This window comes from Miniopterus natalensis, chromosome 8, assembly GCF_054644295.1.
Source record: "Miniopterus natalensis isolate mMinNat1 chromosome 8, mMinNat1.hap1, whole genome shotgun sequence".
NCBI lineage: Eukaryota > Metazoa > Chordata > Mammalia > Chiroptera > Miniopteridae > Miniopterus > Miniopterus natalensis.
In genome coordinates this window covers 10,766,410-10,790,517 of record NC_142088.1, presented here as the reverse complement: position 1 = coordinate 10,790,517, position 24,108 = coordinate 10,766,410, and the positions used below count along the sequence as shown (strand labels likewise).

The following is a 24,108-nucleotide window of genomic DNA, read 5'->3' as shown; positions in this document are numbered from 1 at the left end:
ACAGAACCTAATCCCGGACCTATAAATACAGGTTTAAGTCATTTACAGTGTCCTCTCCTGCATGTTCCCGTGCCCCCCCACCCCCCGCCCCCCACACAACACACACACCCTACACACACCCTGTGTTGGAGAACTTGCATGTCCCAACTGCCTGCGAAGGAAATTTATTTTGTTTTCTATTTTGTATATGAAGAGTATTCTGAACCCCATGTTTCCAAAACCAGTGTGGCTGGTTTTGCTGTGGTCCAGAGAGTGATTATCAAAACTTGTATTAGTTGTCAACATTTGGAAATTGGAGATTTTACTTAAGAATCAGGATTCCTGACTTTTCTCAGAAATTAGACTAGCACGCAAGAGACGATAACTAGTTAGAGCTACGTAACAAGTTCCCCTTTCAGGAAGGACATGTGCTCGCCACATCTCAATATCTAGCGTGGGGTCGCGGCATCAGCTGCTGATCATTCCGTACCTGTCTCCATTCATTTCATTTCCTGTCTGGTCCTAAGGGCTTTAAGAATTTTGCGGACTCTAGGTATTCTTACTTCTAGAGGTCTCATTTCACGTCATATCAAACATATTTAACCCATATCCCAAATTAAATACAGATTTTTGTGGGGGACCTTAAAGATTTGGTAAGGGTCTTATAATGTTTCTTTTGAACATTTTACATTTGTAGACTTTTAATCGAACTATGCATTCATTTTGGATTTCGCAGCTTTCTTTTTCTAGTTTGGAGTCAACATGTTCATTTTCTTCAGCACGCCCCACTCTTCAATTTGTCCTTGACATCCTCTTGGGCCCGAAGCAAGCCTTTGCTGACTTACACAGATGGCACCTCCTCTGTTAGCAGCCCATGGTGTCTCTGAGGTCTGTGGGATTCTGGACAGATGACTGATGCTTCTCTCTCACTTTCTATGGTTCAGCTCCTCCTCTCAGGTTTTAGCAGAAGATACCCAGAGAGAGCTGCTTTTTAATTGGCTGTCTTGAAAAGTTCCTGACCCCATCATAGCTTTGTAGTCCCCTTGTTGGGATGAGGGGAAACTTAGCACAAGGGAAATGGCTTCCCAGTACTCTTATGCAACACTCCTTAAGTCACTGTTTCTTCCAGTGCTGACCATAGTACCGCGATAGGTAGGAGCACTTGGGGAGCTTGTTAAAAAGGCAGATTCCCAGTTCTAGTTTGCATTTACTAAAGTTTTAAGCCAGGAAGGAATTCAGGATGCCTTTAACTTGACAGTTAAATAAAATCTTCATTTTCTCTAATCTCTAATTGAAATATAGCATTTTATTCAATTATGATGATAGGCAGCAAACCACAGTAGTATGAGCCATGCCTGTGATTTTAAATAGGTATGTTTTATGGAATGTAAATTATATCTCAATAAAGCTGTTAAAAAGAAAAAGAATAGGACCGGAGAGACCATAAGTTAGAAGTTTCTGCAATAGTCCAGGAGAGAGGAGACAGTGACTTTGATTGAAGGGCAGTTGTGGAGATGGAGAGAAGTGGGTGGATTGGGGGTCTCTATGTCTTAGTGGTAGAGCTTTTAAGACTTGGGAGAGTGGAAAGGGATAGTGAGGGAAAGAGACATCTTAGAGTTAGAGCAGGTGTGGCCTCCTCGCGAGGCTCTGTCCTGCTCTATGCATCTATCATCCTGCAGCTGAGTGGTCTGTGACAATATCCAACTGTGTCATTTGGGCTATAGCGGCTGGCTCATGGAATGGGAGACTTGAGAGATCATAGTCCAATTATATGCCTGATGGTTGATATATATTTACTTTGCTAGAAAACAAAAGGAAGTGTCCAGGATTCGGTAAGAATGATGTCTTGGAGTTTTCTTTTCGATTCTGAAAAAGTTGGCTATTTGCAGGGCTCTTGAATAACTACTTTAGTCCAAAATGTTCCTATATAGGTCAAAATCATCTTTCTTTCTCATAAGCATTTCCTCTGAGTGTTGAGGGTTCACTTTCAAGTTTAAAGCGGCTTTTTAGTGGTATCATCTCTTTTAAAACTGGATCAGAAGGTGAACGTTCTGGAGAGACGAAAATCACCTGGGTAGCCATTATAAAAGACACATGCTCATTTAAAGACCACAGTGCTTCTGAGATATGAAATTTTCCGTGTGAATTCAGCCCAAGCTGAGAACATTTATTTTTCCCCCTGGTTTTTCTGATGAGAAATAAGAACAGATATTTGAAGAGGGGAATTTCATATCTAAAGGAATTTTTTTTCCATCAGAATCCAGCTCTAACATTATTAGCAAGAGACTCATGAAAGGCATGGACACCCTGAAAGAAGATGCTGGCTTGGCTAAAAGTGACAAATTGCCCTCCAGCATCCTCATTTTATGTCAGAAAACTTATGGGCACTGTGCATAGCCAGGGGATCTGGAAGCAGAGCAAGCTGCAGGCTCATACAAGAGAAAGTAAAGCTGTCTGGACTACTGAAGCCTTTACTCCTAAGGTAGAGAAGCACCAGGAAAGCAAGAGAAGCACCAGGAAAGCAAGAGAGGAAAGTTCCTTTGAAGATGGGCTGCCACCTGGTCAGGATGCGGTATTTGAATCAGTATCTTTAACCCTCTCAGACCCAGGTGAGGGTTGGCTAGAAGGGAGGAAGGAAGATAAGCGTAGTCTCCCCTGATAGATCAGGATGCCCAACCACTTAATCGATAAAAGGCAGTATAGCCTAATGGTTTTGAGCACTAGCTCTTGGACCAGACTGCCTGGATTTAAATCCCGAGTTCTTTGCTTATAATCTGTATGTCACAAAGCAAATTACATAACTGTTCTGTGCTTTAGATTTTATATCTTACAAGGGAGGCAATACTACCTAACTCATAGGGTTGCTTTGAGGTTTAAATGAGCATAAGCATGTGTGAAATGCTTAGAACAGTGCAGTGGCACATAGTATATGCTCAGTAAATGCTAGCACATGCAGTAAATTATCACTCATTGAGTGCTTATTATATGCCAGGGAATGTACTAGATGTTGGGAATGCAGAAATAGACATGATAAAAAAAGTCCCTTCACTTACAAACTTATAGTCAACTGGAGTCTTATTTGCACAAATATCCTCATGGCATATGTGGTCCAGAGGCAAGAGATACTGTTTCAGAGCTGTCCCAACTTCCACTTCCCTTGTGATGATGGGGAGTTTATTTATGACAAAGATGTGAAGTCTGAATGCATGCACATAAAAGTCAAAAAGTGATTCTCAAATGTGGGCAGAATTGCGGCTGCCCAAATATATCACTGTTACTGATGGGAGTCGTTAGGGGTAGAAATAAGTCTGTAAATCACTGGCTCTAACCTCAGGAGGTGCTGAGTGAGCCAAGATCTTTGTTCCTGGCTTGGGAGTGGCTATCTCAGGACAGGGAAGGAGTGAGTTGAGAGGCAGGCTTTCCAAAGGGAATTATAGCTGTGGCGGGGGTATTGGATTCTCTGTCTCCTCTCAGTCCCATTTTTTTTTCTCCTTTAGCCCCTGCTAGGAGTAGGGGGTAGCATTCCAATGCATTATTGGTATTGTCACGAGAGGGCATCAGTATAGCAAGAGGGAAGCTTAATGGTCTGAAAAGTCAGGAAGACCTACGTCTGCTCCTCTGAAGGGTCGAGTTACTACCACTAGTGAAGAATCCATCATCACCCCCCATTTTGGAGCCCAGAGTGACAGTTTCTATGATCTTGACCAATAGCCCTCTGGTAGGGGGGCTGAAAGGTCACTCAATAGAGAAAGTAATTATTTTCTGCCATCCTTTAGATTCCATATATACTTTTCAACAAATATTGGTACAATCACTTTCTTTAGGATCATATCCTTTGTCTTTACACCGTGTTATGTTGGAGGAAGGATGAAAGGTTAACTCAAATCTTGATTAAAATTCTACTGGCTGAAACCAGTCCCAATTTAGAGAGGTTGAGTCAATTACTTGTGATTATTCTCAGCACCCTAAGGAACCAGGATCTGCCTTGAGAGGAGTAGTTAAAAACAAACATCAAGCCCATGCCTGGTAGAGTATGCATTTATTCTGAAGCAGTCCGCTGCATGTGTACATGGGAGTCCCTACATTGTTTCCTCGGCTACTGAAAATTCAGCTTTCTGGGACATCAATTTATCCTATCACACAAGGGAGAGCAGAAAACTATCTTACTAAGCTCAGCAGTAAGCAGACAGCTGGGTTCAATTCTTACTCATTATATGGCCTTGGACATATTTTATCACATTCTGAGACTCAGTTTTCTTATCTGAAAAATGGAGATTCTAATACTTGTGGGATTTTTAAGAGAATCATGAGATGTGTTTATCTTGGTAAACTATAAAGGAGCACACAAATCTGTAAGGGATTGCTAAGTGTTAGGCACAATTTCACATCCCTCTTGCTCCCAGCACTGTTGCTGGAACCCAGGGATTCGACACTAGTAGGCTGAATTGAGTGATTAGCATGATCTGGTTCAAGTAATTCTTTTTTGTTTCTCTCCTCTATCTTGCCTCTTTTAAAAAATTTTTAAAATTTATTTTAATTATAGTTTACATTCAATATTATTTTGTGTTAGTTTCAGGTGTACAGCCTAGTGGTTAGACAATCATATACTTTACAAAGCGTTCTCCCTGGTATTTCTATTACCCACCTTGTAATAACAATGTATGCTGCCAGGTGGGAATCTTGCCTCTTTTAGAGCTACCATTTATCACAGGGTGGCCCAAGTGACCATCTAAATGATAAATCGTGAATGTGACCATGCTGTTCCCCTAATTTAAAAATCACCAATTTCTTCTAACTGCACTGAAGAGAATTCAAGGCCCTTACTTGCCTCTGTGTCTTACCTCTTTTTCTATTCTCTGGCCTCATACCTGAGGTCTTGTGGTACCACCTTGCTTCCATTCTGTTCCAGCCCCATCTTTCCCCATCCTGACACCAACCCCAGAAGCACAAGCCATTCGATTTAATGCTTTGGTGCAGTTACATATGCTACTCCCTCTGTCTGCAAGGTCCTTCCAGCATCTTTTAGCTGGCTATCTCGCATCTCTTAAGGTCAGCTCAACCATCATCTCTTCTAGGAAGCCGTCTCTGAGCCCCAGACCTAGCTAAGGAGTCAGTCCTAGTATGTCCAGGGCCCCTTGGCCTCAATCCCTTATAATACTTGCCACGTAATCTTGAAATGTTTTGTCCATTAGATTCAAACCTCCTCAATAGTAGACACAACATCATAAGCATCATAGTCTCCCTGGTGTGCAGCATGGTGTTCAATATGAGCTGAACTGAATTCTTAAAAATTCTCTGTATCAACTAGTATACAGCCAAAAAAAGCAGATACTACTCTCGTTATTAAAAACAGAGGAATTTTAATATGAGGAATTCCTTGCACAGATGATTGAAGAGCTGAGAACAGGGGACAGCGAGGCAAACCAGAAAGTAGCAGCAGCAGAAGTTGCTACCACCCTAGGAGGAGGTGGAGTTGCCAGAGCCACAGGGTTCAGGCCTGCAGCTAGAAGCTGCAACCAAGCAGGTGCCTAACTGGAGAGACCTGGAACCTCTACCCTAACTGGAGAGAGCTGGAACCTCTACTGCCAAAGATGATTCCCAAAAGCAGAGAGTCAGGGAGAGGAATGCCTGGCTTCTCCTCGCCCCCTGCCCTGTGTTCTTCTGCTGTTTGCTGTCATTGCCTGAATCCAGTTGGAAGTCAGCCTAGTGACACATGCAGTGCATGGAGGGCAGCCTGCCTGTGTTGCAGAGCAGAGCAGAGCAGAGCAGAGCAGAGGAAGGTTATGAAACGGTTCGGGGATGAACAGGCCTGTGGGACCACCTCACTCTGGGAAGAAGTGGGAGGGGGAAGAAAAGCTACCTAAGGTGCCACATGTGTAATCGTTTATCCCTTTCATCAGTATTTACTTAGTGCAGTTGTTCATGGCTGGGTTTTGACTGTGGCATGCATAAGAGATGGTGGGGATTTGCAGATCACGTCCCCATGGATGTCACCAATGTGCCCAGGGTCATCAGCCATGGCCAGTGCACAGTCTTCTCCTTTCCCACTCCCGAAGGACACTGAGACTTACAGGAGTGAGAGTGACATTATTATGGGAGACAGAAAAGAGTAAATCAGTGCAGATAAATGACCTATGACAGGAACACACTTCATAACCAACTCAGCTGTCCTAGTTTACTGCCATGAAGGGATTCAGAACCACAACACATGGTTGGAACATTCTTACATCATAAATACATGGGGCAAGGTGATGTCTAAAATTAGAGTGAATAATTGAAGGAAGGTTCTAGAGAATTCATGTGAGAAGAAACTTCTGTCTAAACTATTTATGTATTTCATCTTGAAGGATTTTTATGGGCAATTATCTTAAATAGAAACCTAAATGTGTCTGTAGAGACATCATCTATATCATACTACAGAGATAAAAACTTTCTTGAGAATAAAATGTGCGGACCTTATGTTCCATGAACAATTCCAGTTACACGGATGTAGCATGTTAGTCAGACTGTGGTTCTGATGTGGCCTGACACTTCTTTCCATATTAGAACTAGTATTTTAAAAACATAGAAGACTCTCTATTTTTTTTAGTATTGGGCACTTTTTACTATTAGACAATTCACTTTTTTTTTTTTTTTGGTCATCTGGGCTGTTGTGAAGCCCCATAATAATTATTTTTAAAAAGTTAAATCTTTTTAAATGATCAAATCACAAACAATACCCATCCTTTTTCAGAACTCACATTATATTTTCAAAAATTTGGGGAAGGGAAAGTACAAAAGTCACAGAATCTTGCTTACGTGGTTGATTGTTTAATCAAGTGATGCTGAATACATAAAATATCTCCTATTGTTGAAATCCCTATTTGCCATTTAGCAATACATAAATTCAAGAGCGCTCTACTTCAGTATGCTACCTATCAGAATGTTAACAGTATTTTTGTTTGTTTACATGCCTGTTGTCAGTCGCCACCTCTGGGATGAGGAGGGAGGGGGTCCTTCAGTCTTGTTTTTTGCTCTAGAACAGTGCCTGGGCACATAGAAGTGGCCCAATAAATATTTGCTGGTGACTTACCACTTTCCTTTTTGCATTCCTTTGGAATGAAATATGAGAAAGATGAAGAAGTGATTGACCTTTCTGGCAAACAGTGTCTTGGGAAGATGTTGTCTAGCCCTTGCTCCACTCTACTGAGCTCCTGAGCTGGACCAAACCCTCAAAGAAGAGGAAGCTGTTAATTGCAAGCTGTTTTTCAGTGTTGCCAAAAGGCCACACTATCAATTATGACATATATTTGAAGAGAAGGAAGTCCTGTCTATATGGCCATATATTCCATGATGTCTAATTTGTTTGCTGTAATAAGGCCAGGCTCAGTTATTGATGAATCAATCATCTGTGTCTTGTATGCTGATGATACCACCTAAGTTTCTCTCTCAAGATAATGGTATTGCCTACAGAGATTGGTGCTGGGCCGTATATTATTAAACTCCATAAACATGTTGAACATTAATTGCTACTGCTGTGCAAGAAAACAATTTTTTCCCTTCTTTGTGGTGGAGAGTTAAGTAATTTATACAGGATGACTCAAGCCGTGTCTCTAGGCAGCCAGCGAAATGCTGCTAAATCAATCCATATGGCTGGTCTCTGCGAGAGAATCAATTCTATGACCTGCATGGGTGAATGATACTGGGCGTCTCAGCAGCACTGAATTCTTTCTTACTATAAAGGGACTAGCCCTCGAAGTTATGTCTCTACATACCTCATGGGGAAAAAAAGGTAGAAACAATTACAGGGTCAATTTAAACAAAAAATAAATGCTCATCTCAATTAATTCAAATGAATGGAATTTTTCTTAGGCTTTCTTTTTTGTGTGTGCTCCCCCTCCAGTATCTAAATAATGGTCTTAATGCTTCATTTAACTTTTCTGGCTCCAACACAGGCTTGGTTCAGAGGGATAAACAGCTTCTTATAAAGGCAGGGGTGAGGCCTGGGACAGGAGGCCTGGGCTGTTAGTTCCGTGGAGAGCCAGTATATAAGGTCCATGCCGGCCTTTGGTTACTTTCTCTGTGTCTTAGGGCCTTGCTTTAACCTGACTTTCTTTTCATCCTAGTCTTCTAACTCATCTATTACCTTTAAAATTGTTTCAAAGGGCAATTTATGAAGAATATGATCAAGAAAAGCAAGTGCTGTTTGACTCCCTCTCTGCTCACCCCCCTCCCAAAGCCCCAGCTTTGCTTCTAGCTTGGTTTGTTTATACTGCATCAGCAAACGATAACACCCCCTTAATTATCAGGGCTCACCTATGTTTTCTGCACAAAAAGACACATCTTAAGTGGTAGATTCAGAGTTAGCTTTCCCAATGCCTCCACAAATGACATTTATGAGGACTTGTAGACTAAAGAATAATCTGATTTACAAAGATTTATCAAAATGTGGTAACTTTCAGTTTTCAACAGAAACCTAATTGGACAATATCTTGGATTTTCCTTAATGGGCAGTGAAAAAAATGGATCATGAATTCAGTAGAGGCTGCAACCATATGAGTTTATTGGTCCTTGATTTTCCATTAGCAAGCACGAAATGCAAAATCAGGATGACCCATGGTCCGACTGTGCCTTGCAGAGGATACGGCTTTTCTCTGAATTCCTTTATCCAACCCTTATTCTAGTATCATCATTACCTCTTTTAAAGGGAACATGGGGGAAGTTTTCCTTATGCTGTTCTATTTGATTCTGGTTGGGTAGACAACTGCTGTAACCACAGTGCACAGAGGTGGTCATGTGACCTAGACCTGATTAATCAGAGTACCCCATCCCCCACTCCCTTGGTTATGGTGATTAGCCCAGGGATGGGTTGGAGACTCAGAACCGGTCAATGAGAATTTTTCCATGGAGTTTTATATATTGACATATATATATGTCAGGTTGCTAGCTGAGGTGGTGTAAGCCTGGAGTTGTCTGACTGTGCCTCTCCCAGGACTCTCTGGGTCCTCACTCATGGAAGATACCTGCTGTAAGGAGAGAATGAGAGCAACACGTGGTGAGGACTAGTGGTGGGGCAGGAAACAGAAAGAGAGAGAGAGAGAGAGAATGAAAATGTTTAAGTGCCCATATTTCATCGATCCTTATAGACAGCTTTTCCTCTGGACTCCCCTTTGTTATGTGTGTCCATTACATTTCAGCTGGCTTTGATTTTTTGTTTTTAATTGTCACAGGACAATATTTTTTCCATTACTTTTCAGAGAGAGTGGAAGGAGTAGGAGAGAGAGAGAAACATCGATGTGAGAGAGACACACGGATTGGTTGCCTCTTGCACAAGCACCAAATGGGGCCAGGGATCGAGCCTGAAACTGAGATACGTGCCCTTGACCTGAATCAAACCCGAGACCCTTCTGTCTGTGGGCCGACGCTCTAACCACTGAGCCAAACAGGCTAGAGCTTAGCTGGCTTTGAGTTAGTAGTTAGTTTTCTCTCACTTGCAGCCAGAATGGTTCAGACTAATATACAGGGTGGGAGAAAAGTAGGCTTACAGTTGTGGGTACTCGAAACACAGAGTTTATTCTAGTATTATTATTTATTGACTATTGTATTATTTTCCATATGAACAACTGTAAACCTACTTTTGCCCCACCCTGTGTGCACCCAAAATGAAGCATCAACAACTGCTTTATTTGCGTATGGATACCAAAAAGTCCCAGATTCTTGGGAGAGCCAGGGCTTCAGGGAAAAATAGGAAGACTGGGGTTTAGCCTCACTGTGGAGAGCTCCAGGCAGCTGTGAAGCAGACAGTGAGGAGAAAATGGGAGCTGCATTTACACATCAGCCTTCGACTTGGGTAACTTGCCATCTCAGCTGACACCCTGATATTCCCCTGTCATCCCCTCAATGTTTTAGGACACGACTTTTCTTTCCCTCACTTCCTCTTTACCCCCTTCTTTTCATATGTAGCTGTCATCAGTTGCTTCTTTATTTTTTACTTATATTTCTTATTTCCATGTTCCATATTTTGAGAGATATATGCATAAATGGTAATGATTACCAACCCACATTCACCATTTCCTTTGAGGCACTGGGTGAAGAACAGGAGAAGATATATCTTCCCTACCTCTCTGCAAATGTGGGGAGCTAGTCAGCCACGCTCCTTTGATAATTTAGTGATCAGCATCTTTGTTCTCTTTCCCCTCATCTCTGACTTGTGTAGATTTATGACTCTGCTCTGGGAAGAACACTGCCTGTCTCCTCTGCCGAGGCTCCAGGTCTGACCTTAGGCTTGTACCATGGCCTTGGAAACGTGAATCATCACTGGGAGGACTTGAGGGCTGGGGAGGTAAGTAGCTTCTCTTCACTCCACCTCTGAGACTGTATCGGCATCTTTCAGATGGTTCAAGGTCCTCTCTGTTGTGTACTAGCTCTCATTTCTTGGATATGTGGCCCTTTTTGAGAGCAAGTGAGAAGGAATGCAGAGGAGAGAGTCCTTGAAGGTGATTTGAAGCCCGAGGTCTCCCAATTTTCATCCTTGTTGCCAGAAGCGCAGTTTCATCATAATGTTTATTCGGAAAGGGTGCAGCAAGGAGTGGATGAGTTGGACCGCGAGTCAGAGAGACTGGGGTGTGATACTAGCTTTGCTCTCACTAGCTCTGAGCCCCTGGGCATGTGCCTTACATTTTCCAACTCTCAGATTAAGCATCTGTGAAATGAAGGAGATGGCAGTACCTGTTCATTGTATGAATCAAAATAATAATGAGATAATAAATATGAAAGTAGTCTGGGGATGGAAGCGAGTCGCTCAACTAGAAGGCATTGTTCTTATTAAGATGCCACACTTTAGAAATAGCACCTTCTAAGAGTGCAGCACAAAATAAAAATCAACTCTGCTTGTTGGAGGATGTGTATTTGGGGGGAAAAAAAAACTTCTAGGAAACAGCAATTTGAGAAGGTAGAAATGCTGCACTCAGAGTCTTTGTATAGCCTTAAAATGAAAAACTAGATGGCTGTAACAGGGAGACAGGTGAAAACGATGGAGCTAGCATGTGCATTTATTTTAAGAAGTAATCATTCTACTGGAAATTGGTCAGTATGTATTTATTAGTTTGACACCTTCTGAATTACTGATTCAGATTGTATAATTTCAAAAAACTCCATGTTGACATGCAGACACGTGCAGTTCCCCTGGTTATTGCGGCGATGCTTAAAAGTATTTCCCAGGGAGAAATTGGGATATTGGTTTTCCTGTTTGCCATATGTGGATCTTTATACACATACACGTGTGCACACACATGCACATATGCACACCTGACAAATGACTTGAGAACTGAAGTTTCTGTGCTATGGATTAGCTTCATTATGCATCACTGCAGATTCATTGCATACCCTGGAGTTTAACTTTGCCTGTCCTGTGAAGATGGCCACTGCCCTTGGCCATTAGGTCAGATGATGAAGTCTGTCCTGGGCACTATAACGAGACATCTTCAAAGCCTCATGGGCAATGAAGCTAGGGAAGGATTGCAGTGTTCAGGCTCAAAACGTCACAGGACAAAGACGGGCTGTCTCTCACAGCCCTACTGATCTATCACAGAACCGCTCAGATGGTGATACACTAGGAGTCTCTGCCTCTTTTCATGGATGATTTTGAAAAATAGCTCCAGAACAGTTAATTAAAAAAAAATTCTTCATGTCAGAAGAGTTCTGAAAACAAAAATAATGTTCTTTTTACTCAGCTTCCTTTCCAGATAAGCCAAAGGCCAGGAGATAACTGCCCGAGAGCAGGTCATAAGGGGAAGTCAGAAACATTTTATACATAGCGACCGCCGTTGTGTTTTATTTTACACATGTAAAAGATGATTCTATCAACCCAGAGAGGCTGCATATTCATTAAAGCAGAAGCATTTTACCTAGCCAATCCTAAGAATTGGGTGGAATTACTCGGCAAAAATAAACAGATAAATACAGGGCAGGCCACACACATAATTAAATGTACACAACAACACAGGATTTTTTAAGTCCTTCCCTAAGAAAGGAAAACAGTGAAACGAATGTGTAATCTACGAGCCGAATCTGGTAAAGCAGGCGTGAGCAACGGAATTCCAGGCAGGCAAATGCTCCTGTTGCCAATTATTTTGTTTGCTAAGCATTTAATCCTGATCAAAGCCACCTAGGCTTCAAACACAGGCTTATCAGCTCCTTGGGGAAGAAAAGGGAAGCAGGAAGGAAGGACTGGGAAAAGGCTGGAGGGAGAGGCAGTGGAAGAGGAGGAAATAAGAAAATGGGAAAAGGTGAAGGAAATACTGAAAAGAAGATGCGAGAGAAGCGAGGGAAATGCAGAAGCTGAGGGAGATGGGGCACCACGAGGGAAGGGCCCCAGGAAAGCCTGTTTCACCCCAGATACATCTTCTCTCTGGAGGCTGGGGTTGGTGTTTTCAGTGGGTTTGGCACGTTTCCTCTCAGTATATATATCTCCCTCTTGGGCTTCTGAGGGAAGCCGGGCCTCGCTGGGTTATGAAGTGAGGAGTAGGATTTCCCAAGGCATAGTTCCAGGAAAACTAACCACTCGAGGTGAAAGGATACAGGATGCAGAAGAGCGTGTGTCCTAGATGTCCCATCCCAGTGTTTAGTCTGTTCATGCTTCTTGATGAAATAAGAGCAGATCTCTGAAATCTGAGGTTGGCTCCTGAGGTGGCCCAGACACCTTCCAAGAGCCAATTCCATTTCAGGTTTACTGTCCTCCACAGACGGAGTTTGAGGTTAAGAAAGTTCAGGAAGCCTTAGGATTGTTTAAGCAGTGGATTAAATAGAGACCACTAGAGGTATTTTAAGCAGGAGGGCATTTTATAGAGGGAATAAAGTGCTCATAAAGGCCCCTGAGCAGGTAGGATTAGGCTGTATTCTCAGAGATGATTTTCAGAAAAATATGGAACTGACTCACCAGGGAGAGAGTGCTCATTTTTCTAGCTACCACTGTTGGTATATTCAAGAGCACATTGAAAATTTATGATACAGGAATTAGGAAGCTGGAATCAAGAAGCAGCCAACACTGCCTCTTGTAGAGTAAGCTAGAGGATGGACCCTCAAATGCTGTTGTAGAAAAACATCATGTTTCCTGGACTGTGTTTTTCAGGAGGAAAGCAGTCAAGAAGAGCAGGCAGGTGGCTGCCACCTCCCTCCTGCCTCTAAAACCTTATAGGTGTGCAGCCATCCTTCATGCAGAACCATCACTGCGGGAGACTCTGAGAACACAGTTTTCCATTTTCAACCCTTCTAACTGAAAGCATGGTGGCCTAGAGGTCCAGGGAACTAAGTCACAGCATCCACCTCAGCTGCTGATGATGGGCTTTTATCACCTGCTGTATACATTTTCAAAGTTACGCTATCGTTACAGAGAAATGTTACTGAAAGAGAATTTGTCAATGGCACATGATAATCTCATTTTCCAGTTGGACAAACTGAGGTGAAGAGCAATAAAGTGACTCCTCTAAAAGCCACACAGATCATCCTTGGCAGAGTCAGGGCAACACTGTCAGCCTCTCAGCTCTAGGTGACTTCCAGCTCAGTGCTTTGCACATAAGAGTCTATTAACCTGCAGGGAGAGCACAGAGTTAGGCTAAGAGTAGAAGAAATCAGGGCAAAGTGAGGTTAATTCAGTGTTATTTTACTTGAGGATTGTGGAAAAAAATGGTATGATTTGTATTATGACAAAGAGCTGTGTAATTACATGCATTTGTGTTATAAACAGGAATTCACCCTAAGGGTGAGATGGGTCAGGAGCTTCAGGGTTCTTTTTAGTAAGGCCTCCCCTCCTCCCTGCGCTGTTGGGGACCATTCTGGGAAAGGGCTTGGGGAGATCTGCAGCACCCCATGCTGCCTTTCTTTTCTCAGGTATTGTCCTGATATACTTTGTTGAGTGACATGTAAAAATTAGTTTCATTTCCACTCAAATATTACTTCTATTAAATCTTCTCTTAGTCCCAGTTGTAATTAATTGTTCCTTTATTGGTACTCCCCAAACCCCATATTTATTGCTGAATTAGAGTACAAATCATAGTATGCCTTGCTTCATGGCAAACTTGGTAATTCCTGTCTGCCCTGTAAGGATGTGAGCCCTTCATGAGCAGGGACTGGGCCTAATTTATCCTCAAGTCCCAGTAGCCAGCACAGTGCCTTTGCATGTGGAATAACAGGGATGATGCTCCCTCTGGCTCTCGCCTCCTCCTTGGGGAGCATACAAGGCTACCCTGACCCTTGCAGTTAGGAAGGGCCATGTGACTTGGTCCTGCCAATGGAAGGAACAGAAGTGACATGTGTCATTTCTAGTCTGAGGCAATGACAAGGTCTTGTGTGACCCCACAGCTTTTTCTTCTTTGCTGTGTTGACTCTGGTGGATATTGAGATAGCAGAGCCACCAAAATAATAATAATAAATAATAATAATAATAATAAATAATAATAATAATAATAATAGAGATGCTCCAACCAGAAGATAACTTTGCATAAACAGGAAATAAACATTTTCTGTATTCAGCTACTGAGACTTTAGGGTGCGTTTGTTTTCCCAACACAGGGTAGATCATCTAATATAGATAGTCAATAATGCATGGAACTGCATGGAGCATCTAGATATCTACAGATGCATCTCCTAGAATGTTTCAGTTTATTTGCATCTCCCATTTTCTTTCTCATATAAACTCACTTAGATCTTGAGAATTCTGAAATAGAAAGTACAACAACTTGTTAACCTCTATAGGGACCATGAAAACAACTGGGCAGAAGTCATCACCCAGTTCAATTGTGCTGTTACCCAGCCTAGAAGGGACTAAGGCCATTTGGGAAGTAATGAATATCCCCAACAGATGGGAAGGCACCATATATCACCCAGGAGTTGCCGTCCCTTTGACACCTTAGGGTTATTTACACCTCCAGTAGCTCACCTTCACCACCTTGGCACATGTTAATTTTACCAAATAGGGCTCTACAAGCTCTAGGGGTACAGGGAGATGCTGGTTTACTCACTACTTTTCACGTCCATGCCCAGTTTTACTTTGTTCACGTGTGGTTGGCAGCTTAATGCATTCATTACAGATGTGTATACACACATTGCGATCCCATATATGCAATATTTGCAGATTATTTCTAGAACTTAAAAAAGAATTGGAAGACAATAGGTATTTCTACCTGAATTTACCTTTTGCTGGTATAATCTCTGAGAATATTTTGCCGTAATTGATGGGATTTTTATTCTAGCTAAACCTCAGGCAAGATGCTTTTCCTCTCTGCACATACATTTCCTTGTCAGGAAAGTGATCACCAGGCTATGTTTGTAAAGGATCTAGCTCATTACTTGGCAATCTGTAGGTGTTTCATAAACAATAATTGATAATGATTATATATATACTTATGTAAAATTTTGTTTAAAATTATATTTTTTGAAATTTCAATTTACCCTTACATTGGCTTTTTGAGGTAGGTTTTCTAATCTCCATTTTGTAGCAGAAGAGAGTGAGGCTCAGAGAGGGACTGTGACTTGTACAAAGTCACAGACTAGGAAGTGACAGAGCTGGGACTGAAAACTAAGTTCCTGGCTCTGGTCCTGGTGCTATAACTGGTGGGAGCTGGGAAGAAACACCCTGGGTTCAATAGCACAGTGCCTGGCAGAAAGTAGGAGTTCAACAAGTGGCCACTATTACTATGTTATAAATACTGATGACCATCAGGTATGTCTCCAGTTTATCTATTTCAAGGTCACTCACCAGGGACTCCTAGGCCTTATGCAAGTGACTTCTGTAAAAATGAAGCTGATCTGTTGTTTGGATTACACCATGTAAACCACTGTAGATAATCAAAGCATTGGAAGAGACTAGGAACAAGTTATTGAAAACTCTCCTGTTTATATACATATAATTTGTGTACAGTCAACCTGGACCAGAAGGCCATTCTCTGAATGTGAAAATGTTTGAATGCAACTATGGCCCTTCTCTGGAATGTAACAGGAGAAACAGAGGTTTGTTTCTGGAAGTTAAGATGTATCATATCTCACTCACATGCCTCTGTTCCTCCAAGATACCAGAGAGCCCAGATGCTGGCTTAGCTTGGGGTAGAGAATAATTGTGCATGTCAATATTTATCCTATCCTAACACTCAAATTAGCTCCTCTAATAATCAGGCTGGAAAACACACCCTCCTTGTTACCTGCTCTTCCGTACAACATTCTTCTGATATAGTTATTCAATGCAATCAATGCGCAAGCAGAGGGATTTGGGCTGCCCATCCATTTGGCAAGGGATTTGGGAACAGGATCAAAGTTGGTTTTATTTCAATAGGGTCCCTAGTGAGCTGTTCATTACTTGGGTTTCAAATCAGATGGCATTTGAAATCGAATATTGAATTACACCTGTGTCTGGGGGTCAGTCTATCTTCTGATATGAAGGTAGATTTGTGGCAGGAAGGAACAGGAGGAAATGAAGTTCGTTTTCTTCCTGTGTTTGATGGGGAAGGTCTTTGTTGCCGAAATATTCCTCAGGGCTTTGCATACTGGGTTAAACCAATAGGGAAAATTAGGTTTCAGGAACTTCGAGCAAGAGCAGACCCCCAATTAGCCCTCCAAAAAATGTAATCTTAGACTTGTTAATATAAAATATGACTTGCATACTTACATGCTTTCGGTTTTGAGTACCTCAGATGATTTGAATGCCAGTTGAGTGGCAAACTGAATAGTAGAATTAGTGTTTCTCACCTCAGTGTTCCAATATTTATCTCAAACATTTAGATTTTAATTTTATTGACAGTAAACATTTGCTTGTGTCCTAATTTACACTCATCAGAGGCTGATATCTTATTTTGTAATATTTCACTTGCTCACTAGTCTCCGAACATGCCTGCCTCCTTTCTGTTCCTAGGTGCCCTTCCCTGTCTCTCTACTCCATCTGTCTGTGGTGCTCGTTTCCTAGCTCAACTCCAGGCTTCAACTCCAATTTCACTTCCTCCCAGAGGCTCTACCTCCCATCGACTCTGCCTTATCATCCTCTTATTCCTTCAAACCATTGATGACAGTTGGCATAGATCTTATTTATTTGTCACATGTATGTAGCCTTTTTGTGCCTGAGATGAGGCAGGGGCTCGGGTTGTCCCACTTACCCAGTATCTTCAGTGCTTAGCACCGTACCTGTACATTGAGAGCTGAAATTCTTATATTTATGCATGAATGAATGAACAAATGGACGATTGAACAAACCATGGCCCTGTTCCCCATTTCCCAGAGCACTGATCAAACCATTAGAGGAATATAATATTCAGCTTCAGTCCTTATAACTTAAAACACAAGTTTATGAAACTGGACAGTAACTGAAAAACTGGGACAAAGCTGTGGGTTTAGATTCTGCTGTTTTGGCTGGAGAACATTTGATAGCACTGCGCACTAAGCTGTTAATACAATGAAACTGCTGTAGTGTCTCTCTTGGCTTCGTTCAGTGAGGCTCTTTGTTTGTACCTCCTTGTGGGTTTCTTCTCTTGCCTTCTCTCTCTTTTTCACATCCTGCTTTCTGTCTTTATTTCTGCCTCACAAAAACTGCTGACAATTTTCTCATGGGTTAGCTAAGAAATAAATACAAGCTATCTTTCTTTGATCAAATTCATAATGGCTATTACTAGTAGAGCTGATCGCAACAAAATAAAACTGACAACGACTAAAACAGCTGGAGGCAGAATTTGTTATTGGCTAAGAAATTGATGGCGAAATTAAATCTTCTTGACAAAATTTAGATGTACAAAATCTGATCTGGGAAAATTGAACTTTGTGGAAATAAAGAAAACTCAAGATGGCAGAAGCCATCACTGTTAAAATTAGATATGGCTGAAAAAAAACCTGATTTAAAAAATATTTTTATAAAATTTCTAAGGAAAAGGATTGATGTTGGCCAAATAATATCAGTGAAATTAAAATAATGACAAGATAAGAGCATTTATATTATTTAATCAAGGGAAGATATGGCTGGAGGAACTTAGTCTATATTAAAGTACAGGAAAGGGGATTTATTGTACTGACAAATGGATAGCTGTTTCCTTTTTCAACCCATAAAAAAGGAAGGTCTGAGAACACAGCAGGGAGTTTAGAAAGAACTTCCTGTCCAAAGGGGGCGAAGGGGGCCTGGAATGCATTACCAGGAAGGCAGGGAGGTGAGGGAGGGGTTGGGAGGGCATCGTGTAAGGGTGTAAGGGTGTATGTGTGTGTGTGTGCGTGTGCGTGTGCATGGTGGGGTATTCTGACGAGCCCTCTCTAAAGTTTCTGGAAGAAGGTGCAGTAGAGAGCTATCATTCTGAGGTGGTTTAAGTGCATTCCTTACTAACTAAAGACAAAAAGAATTAGGAGTTTTTGCTCTCTGGAATACTCCTTTAGACACATATTTCTATGATTTTTTTTTTTTTTTTTTTGCTTTTTGGTAAGAAAGTGAAATTGTGCTATTTGGAAAAGAGAATGAATGATAAGGCCTTTCTGGGAAGTCACTTTATATATCAGTATTAAAACTTTTAGTTTTGTTTAAATGCTTTTTAAAAATTAAAAATTTTTATGACATAGGTTTTGTAGCCCCAATATTTTTTAGGAATTAGTTTTATGTATGTAAAATTCTGTTAGTAAAATGGTCATTGTGATGGCTATGAAGAATGCTGCTCATTGAGGATCATAGTTTTAATTTTAGAATGATAGAAGTTTTCATTCTATAAGGGAAAGAATCTGAGGATGGAGGAAGTAAAAATGATCCATTGTGGTACCAAAAATGTAACTATTGGTTTTATGAGAGAAAACATATAGGCCATATAGGCAAATGATCTTTGATGAGAACCTCACATATGGTAAAAGAAAGATGCGGAAAATTATATGACTGATTGTGATTGCTAGGGCCACAAGTCTGTACTAAAGGGTTGTACCATAAAGCTGGAGTGGGAGACTGAATGGGAAGGAAGGACCCCTGGAGCACCCAGAGGATGGGAAGTGACTCTAATCAGGTTGGGAAAAGTCATTAGTGTGAATGGAAACAAGATAGCGCTGTCAACAAGGGGTTGAGGTTGACCTCCCTTAGTGAATGCAAGAGTTACTCTGACTTCTTTGCTCCTACTGTGTGGGCATCATGTGAGAAGCAGTAACTGTAAGGAAGAGACCATAGCATCCAAGAAGAAAGAAGCAAAGATATCTAGTAAGTAGAAGAATGCTGCTCATTCAAGAGGACTTGAAAGGGAATTTTAGGTTGTTTCTAAGTCATTGAGTTCATTGAAATCCTGAGAAATGCTAGGAGACTGAATATAACAGTAAGTGTATCCCAAGTTAACTTCTTAGAAAAATAATAATAAACCATCAATGGTTGTGAATGATGTTAATGGATTTTTCAGACTAAAGTACCAGAAATTCTAAGCTACCGGTGGCTATATCTTGCCTAATGCTAGATACAGATTATATACCATATGTTTTTCTTTTTTACCAAAACTAATTACAGAATTTTTTTTTTCTTGTAATGAGAGCTTTTAAGATCCATTCTCTTATGAACTTTCAAATATGCAAATATAGCATTATCAATCATAGTTGCCATGTTGTATACTACTTCCCCATGATTGATCCATTTTATAACTAGAAGTTTGCACCTCTTGACTTGTCTCACCCATTTTGCCCACTCTTTGCTTCCAGCAACCACCAATCTGTGCTTTCCATCTATGTGCTTGTTGATTTTTAAAATTTTATAATAGTTGTTATTATTTATTAATTATTATTATTATTATTATTTAGATTTAGTACATAAGTGAAATCAAATTTTGTCTTTTTCTGTCTGACTTATTTCACTTAATGACCTCAAGGTCCATCCATGTTGTTGGAAATGGCAAGATTATACATGTTTTTACATATTTCATTATATGTACCAATTCTTCTTTATCCATTTATTCATTGATAAACACTATCTGTAGTTCTTGCTGAATAATTTTTTTTCTTATCTTCATTTTTAAATTGTTTGAAGATAGTTTTCTTTTGCATATGAAAAACAATGTTGAGAAGTCACTCTCACTCATATCAATAGGATTATAACCTGTGAATGTTTTTGAAAACTAGCACCCTTATATACATTTCCTATTGTCTCCTGAAACACTCTACTCTTGGGGAAATTTCAACATAGAGGAAAGTTTTACCACAAATTTTGTGTCTGAAACACAAGAAAAGATGAATAGACGTCTGCTGCATTAAAAAAGGACATAGGCATGCATTAAAGCCCTTATGTCTTACTTTTTAATGATGCAATTGTGAATTATGTTCTTGTTGCATTTGTAATTAGAGGCTGAAGCAGATGGCGAAGACTTATTTCAAAGTGATGTGTCTATTAAAATAAGCCACACTGCCAAATGATTGTTCACTGTAACAGCATCTTTACGCCCCTAAAACACTCCGATTCTTTGTTGATGTGCAGTTGATTACCACAGCTGATTACATATGTGCACATATTTGCTCGCAAATGTATCAAGGATATTTGATATGTGCAATACAAGTGTGTGTTATCACAATTATAGATAATGAAGCTTTCAATGAATTATTCAGTCACACCATCTACAAAGGGAATGCACTGATTTCCCTTTTCAATAAAATTAGGCATGAATCTTTCTAAACTATTGAGGCTAATTCACCCTACCCAGTGGGAGAAGCCTTGAATGGAGAGTGGGGAGTTTTTGAGTATTGAAAGATTCTCTTATGCACATTCTTATAAAGAACAATTTTGTTTAGGGTGAACTCAGTTCATGGGTGGTAGTGGAACCTCAGGGGAATGAAGAGAAACAGGCCCTGAGACAGGGTGAGGTAAAAATGAAAGAAATGTAGGTAGTCAGGTTGGTAGTATGTATGAGAATGGTTTAGGCTGTGATAACAAACACCACCTAAATCTCACTGGCTTACTACAACAGAGATTCGTTTCTCTCTCCAGCTACATGTGTATCATGGATCCTAAAAGGGACTGTGCTAATCACAGCCCATGAGGACCAGGCTGATGGAGGCTGCATCTCAGCACAGGCTTCTGCAGCCACCACACTAATGGGAAGAGAGTGTGGTCACTTACACACTAGCCTTTAAAACATTTTTCTGGAAGAGTTACATGACACTCCTGCTCATTTAATTGACCAGAACAAGCCACATGGTTAACATCAGGAGGGCAGAGAAGTGCAGTCCTACTATGTGCCTGAAATATTTGGTGAACCACAGTCATGACAACCTTTCGATGTGATTTTCTGCAAGACTATGTGCCCCTGAGACAGTTTCTCTACCTGGTTACACTGACTACTCCAGCTCTATTATCCAGGTCCTAAAGTATCATCAGATCCACTTTTTTATGTTCAATAATGTGTGCATAGAGTTTTAGAAAAGGGTGTGTGTTACCTGGAGGGACAGAAGATAAATTTTATGATAGGAAAATACGTGTTTCACATGAAGACATGAGTCAGCATGAGACTGCTGAGCCAGGACTGGCAGTGGTGGGGAGAGCTCTAGGCCATGATTCCATACCCAAGAGATAATTACAATCTTTTCCTGCCATTCAGTAATTTATATCTGTATCTATATCTATATCTGTATCTGTATTTATATCTGTACCTATATCATCCATCTATATCATCTATTTATTCGTATATATATATATAACATCTAGAATCAGGCACATGGTAAGCACTATGAAAGCTTTTGTTATTATTATTAGGCTACTACAATAACAACAATGATAAGAATAGTTAACCATTTGAATACTTTCTAAGTGTTTCTAAGCACTGTACTAGGTTAACGGACTATCTGATTTTGTCCTTATAAAAAACTTATGAGAAGCGTCTACTATAATTCCCATTTTATAGATGGATACTCAGATTCATTTAGGTTAAGATACACAGCTAGTAAAAAGCAAAGCTACAATGAGATGGACCTAGGCAGTCTGACCATGTTCTTAAGCACTGTAACAGCTATTCGTTATGTTTGATAATGTTTTATGGCATTTAAAACACTTGTGCATGGACTAAACCATTTGTCTTCCACACCAACGCTGAAACTAAGAAACCATGTTCTTCATTTTTAGAGATGAGGCAATTTAATCCCAAGGAGTTAGTGAAATCTTCTATTAAAAAATGGGCAACTTGTGCCCAGCTGGGCATGGCTCAGCAGCTGAGCATCGTCCTAGGATCCTGGTTTGATTCCAGGTCAGGGCACATGCCTGGGTTGCCGTCTAGGTCCCAGTTGGGGGCGTGCAGGAGGCAGCCAGTCAACGACTCTCTCATCATTGATGTTTCTCTCTCTCCCTCTCCCTTCCTCTCTCTGAAATCAATAAAGACATATTTAAAAAAAAAATAGGCAACTTGAGTTCTGGTCAGTTCTTTTCCTATCATATGTCTTGTTCCTTTTATTTTATCTAGCTCTATTCCTTTTCTCTGATTTTCTTCTCCATCTCCCTCCATCCTACAGTTTGAATCTGAAGCATGTGAACACCCAGGAAATGATTTCTTGGGATAGTAGCCAAAAAGTGCAGAGAGGTAGTAATATAAACTGCAAATGGTGAATCTGTCACCCGAGCCCAAAATAAATTAATGCAAGTTCCACTGCCTTCCATTCAATTTAATAAAAATTCACCCAGTACAATCTGTGTGTCAGGTCTTGGGGAAAGTCAAAGAACATCCCAAACACACACACGTACATACCCAACACCAACAAAGGATGAAATGATGTAGGTGAAACAGGCCCCATCAGATGAGCATTGCAGAGAGCATGAATAGCCATGGCCACTGTCTCCATTTCTTCTCTGTTCTCCTCCATAACTTCCCCTTTATCACTCTTTTTCTAAGAAATAAACGCAGAGGGGAAGAAAGGGCTTCAGGAAAATGGGGCTGGGGAAGGGGAACCAGAGACCATGGAAAAGTATGAAAAAGATGGGCTGTTGACCCACCTAAACATGGTTCACTGAGTGGAATTTTAGTCTCTCACCTATGTGGGCCAAATGGTAGTGCACGCTGGAGGGAACAGCGTGAAGCCATAAGGCAATGACTTTGCCGCATTCTCTATGTAGATGAAGGGTACCTGGAGTGTAATAGCGAGCAGCTGTGTTTTTACTCAACTGACACCATAAAAGGGAGAAACCTGGAATTTCAGCATTTGCCACCAACATCTAATGCAGGGTTAACTGACAGCTGCCCCTGGTCCTGGGTCAGGGACAGTGTGCGAGGAGCAGGGCAGCTCCAGTGAGCACAGGAAACATGCACGCCTTACAGCGGCGGTTCTTCAGAGTCGCATCCTTTTACTTGACTAATGAAGCTGTTCTTTGGCAACAGACTGAATTACCTAAACATTGAAGAATTGGTTTACAAATGCTGTACCTGGGGTCACAAGCTGTCAGAGGATTTTGAAGACGCCTTTGGTTTGAGTTGGTCAGTGGTTGTTAAAATTGATTTTGAATGCCTAATTTAGCATGCATGCATTCTCCAGGGAGCTGCTTTGTCCAGGAGATGCTTGGTGTAAGCCCATGGCTCTCTAGAAGTTTGTGAGGGTTTTCCTGCTGGGGTGGGTGGCTTCTTTCATAGCATTATTCTTTCATAATATTTAGTAGAATAATAACAAATCTGCTTATATTCTTGGCAAAAATGAATAACTTTAGATAGTAAAAGACACCTGTGCCACCAAGAACAGGAACAGTCAAACCATTCATCTAGGAAATCTTGGGGTTGGTAGGGTTTTTGTAAGAAGGAGGTAGCCTTCAGCCAGCCTGGATTCTCTAAGTCAGTGGCCATCGCACTTTCCCTAGAGATGATGTGCCGGGGTACATCTCTGACGTACTTTCCTCAGAGATGATTAGCTGATGTTCCTTAGCTAATAGGAAGAAGGCAGCAGAGTACAGCTGGATATATGTGAGTCTGGAGACCTTTATTTTAACTCTGGCTTTGCCTATAGTACTATGTCACCTTGTGGAAATTGCTGAATATCTCTGCTTTTGGCTCCTCCATCTGGAAAATGTCGAGGTTGGTGAGATAATCTCCAATGCCCTTCCTAGCTGTAAAATTCTAGGATGCCTGGAATATGGTTTGCCCATCAGTGAAAAGTCACTGAACTGACCTTGGAAATTGCTTCATGCCAATTAATCTCCTTCCTCCCTTCAGT

The 24,108-nt window shown here is 41.0% G+C and overlaps 1 long non-coding RNA gene across 1 annotated transcript in view; it reads left to right on the top strand.

Moving 5' to 3' along the window:
* The window catches only part of LOC148092553 (uncharacterized), a 174,188-nt gene that overhangs the window by 12,525 nt on the left and 137,555 nt on the right, over positions 1-24,108 (top strand). Inside the window, exon 2 of the long non-coding RNA XR_015714898.1 lies at positions 10,175-10,300. This is a non-coding gene — a long non-coding RNA (uncharacterized LOC148092553). The remainder of the gene's footprint in view (positions 1-10,174; positions 10,301-24,108) is intronic.